A 3,200-nucleotide genomic window follows, 5' to 3' on the forward strand; every position below is an offset into this window, starting at 1 on the left:
CCAAAGAAGATTTCTTGTGAAAGAGCTAGAAAAAGTACAAGATATGTGTGAAGAAAAAGAAATTGGTGAAGTGATGCATGAACAAGAAAAATCTCTTGAAGAGGACTCAGGGGACAATCAAGAGGAAGAAAAAGATTCACATATTTTTCAGCCTCCTGCAAATCTTTTACACTATCTTCCTTTGGAGGAATCAATGCAGAAATTTTTAGTGGAAGCATCACATGAGCAATCAAGAGTTCAAGAAATTCAAGGTATGGAGACCTTTATTGGTATTTTATCTACCTTTATGAAAGATGCTGATTTGAAAAATGAAGGATATTGTAATTCTTTATTTATTTTTCCTCCCATACATATATCTTTCATAGATGAGATGAGCTTTAATTTGGTCATGTTGCTTTCCCTTCTACCAAATATGCATTTATCTTTCCAAGAATTGATTCGGAAAGGCTCATACTTTTTCCAACTTGTAAATGGTCACATTTAGTTTTTAGGGTTTTCCCATCCCCATTGTAAATAACTACCCCTTTTTTTTTTGCAATTTTGGCTTGAGTTTGTGTCGTGCTTTGTTTTGTTGTTGGTCCCCTTCAATAAAGTTGCATCATCTTGAATCTTTCCCCTCTCCTTGATTCAATCCATGTTCTGAAACTGCCCAAGTTCAAATCCAAGTTTCAATTTACAATCTCAGCATGTAGTTTCAAAGCTCAGTTCAAAATTTGAAGGTTCAAATGCATAGCTCGAGCTTCAAATATTGGTTGGAGACTTGCAAAGATAATGAGTCAAATTTTACCTATTGTTGGTTATCATCCTACCTTTTCATTTGAAAATATGTGACAATGGTTCAAAGTAAAAAAATTGGAGCAATGATGCCTTCTTCATCTTTATCGGGTACTTGTAAATGTAGCCTGTGTAGAGTTGAAATATTTGAGAGTGGTGATGATAAAATGTTGAATAAAGATGCGGGTCTCAAATGTTGAATATTATGATGATAATTGCTACTAACATAGAGGTTTCAAAAAATTGAACAGAAGAATCTAGATGTTGTTATTAATGGAGTTGTTTATGATATCTCTACAATGTCTATTCATGTTTGTTCTTGCACGGGTATGCCTCACCCGTGTTGATGGCTTAAGGTGAAAGATAATAGAAAATGGCATGAAATAGTATGTAATAGTTTTGAAGCTTAGACAACACATGTAGATGTTTTGATAGAATACCCAATCCATAGAAGCATTCGAGCCTCAATTCCATGGAGATCCCATGATGGTGGAAGCATAGAGTTCTTCAACCATATGCCAAAATCGACTGGTGCATTTTGCAAAGAAAGAATTGTCATGGTTCAAGTTGCCTGCAAGATGAAAGAGTTTGATCCATAATAGGATTTGCAAATGATAGCCTTTTCTAGGGTCATTTTTCAATCATGAAATCTCACAATTAAAATTTGCTAACCCTAATTAGGGTTGAGATGAAATGGCTAAAGAACTAAGGCTTGAAATGGCCATTTTTTCTTTCGATTTCTTGAATCATCAAATCCACCCAGTATGGTTTACATGCTCACAAAGTAGATGGAAACATGATAGTCTCGATGGATATCTGTGGGCCTTGCTTACATCAATATGCTGAGGTGAGAAGGAAATAGGTATAGCCTCAGTAGTTCACAGCAATAGTGGTTCCTTTGAACCAATCATGAGCATTTCTAGGTCAAGTTCAACATCAAGTCTTAGGGAGGCATGCAGGGTGATCAAATCTTTGCTAGGTTAAACAATAGTGTAAATCACAACTCATTTTGCATGCCAAACCTTATTCATTGGGAAGAAACAGAATTGACTGTATATAATAATAAGAAAATAGAAAAATTGTTTGGAAGATTGGATTCATTTGGCGCTAGTCTTCTTCTATTAATTTTTTACTAGATATGTTTCTTGTAGCACTTTTCAAGAAAAGTGTGACAAAGCAAGAATATTCCTAAAGATTTGGTCAAACCTTCCCTCATATTTGTAGAAAATGAACAACTTTTGCACATTTAAAGACATTTCAATCTTAGCAGCATAGCGCATTTTTGGGCATGTTCCAATGATCCCTTTGGAGATGGCCATTGAGTTCTGTTTATATGACTTTGAAATTGTAGAACCTCCACGTGTAATGAGCCTAAAGAATGTAGAGCCAATTCCTTCCTTTGTAGACTTCTGAGATGATAATTACTTTGTGGCAGACCCTCAAGGATATGAACACATTGTGCATATATTGGCCCAAGAATTTCTTCAACCCACCAATAGAAAGATTGTTGACAAACGCCTTGAATTGAACAAGGTGTTGAGTAAAATCGAGTATATTGACAATGGTGTGAAAGTCTCGATAGAGGATGGTTTAATTTACACTACAAAGAATGCTATTGTCTTCAAGTGTTGCAGACTATGCCTACCAAATTTAAGCTCGATCTACCCATGTGGAAGCTACTGGCAATATACAAATGGGATATAGTGAACTATTGCGAGATATTCATGAAATTCCTGTACAAATTCTGGCCAACAGGAGAATTGAGAACTGAGTTTTTCATGTATGCCCAGGCTACTATGATTTCTGGTAGCATTTGGAAAGGGAGTATCCTGGAGGGAACCTTTTAATGGTGATAGTACAAGATGAGGAAGTGTGGAGAATAGCATAGTAGCTCAAAGGAGAGACCAAAGCTGAAATAATACAAGTTTTAAAAAAGGTGTTTGGCAATGGCATTCCAAAGATGTCTCCTATTTTGATTTCCAAATGAGGTCAAAATTGTTTCTTCATGGGAATGTATTCAAACTAGCTGATTAAAGTCACCATCATATCAAAAGGTACTATAGGCTGAAAGGATCATGGATGCGACTAATAGGAAGGTGCACAAATTTTCTTGATGACTAGGTTTTGTGCCATACATTTTCATATGGTGGATTATCAAAATTACCAAAAGGTGACCATCTATCATGTTCCATGGGTACATCAATTGTTGGAGAAATTAGTATGTTTGAATATAAGCCATCTATTCTCATGGACATGCTTGTTGAGAAGAAGAGGACTTCAATCTCTCATCATATTCACTAGTATCGCAATAATGCGTATTATTCCAAAGTGGGTGGTTTCAAACCACTGAAAATGAATAGGATGGAGCTTTTATTTTTGTTTGCATTATGGTTTCACCTTTATTTCATGAACTCTGTGCAAGAAAA

At 35.6% G+C, this 3,200-nt stretch overlaps 1 pseudogene; it reads left to right on the top strand.

Annotated features, from left to right (window-relative positions):
* Positions 1–2,001: 2,001 nt before the first annotated feature.
* Positions 2,002–2,800, top strand: LOC149532275 (spermidine flavin-dependent amine oxidase-like; annotated as a pseudogene).
* Positions 2,801–3,200: the final 400 nt, after the last annotated feature.

The sequence above is a fragment of the Cupressus sempervirens genome, chromosome 10 (genome assembly GCF_028749045.1).
Source record: "Cupressus sempervirens isolate cs-2001-9-10 chromosome 10, ASM2874904v1, whole genome shotgun sequence".
Taxonomy (NCBI): domain Eukaryota; kingdom Viridiplantae; phylum Streptophyta; class Pinopsida; order Cupressales; family Cupressaceae; genus Cupressus; species Cupressus sempervirens.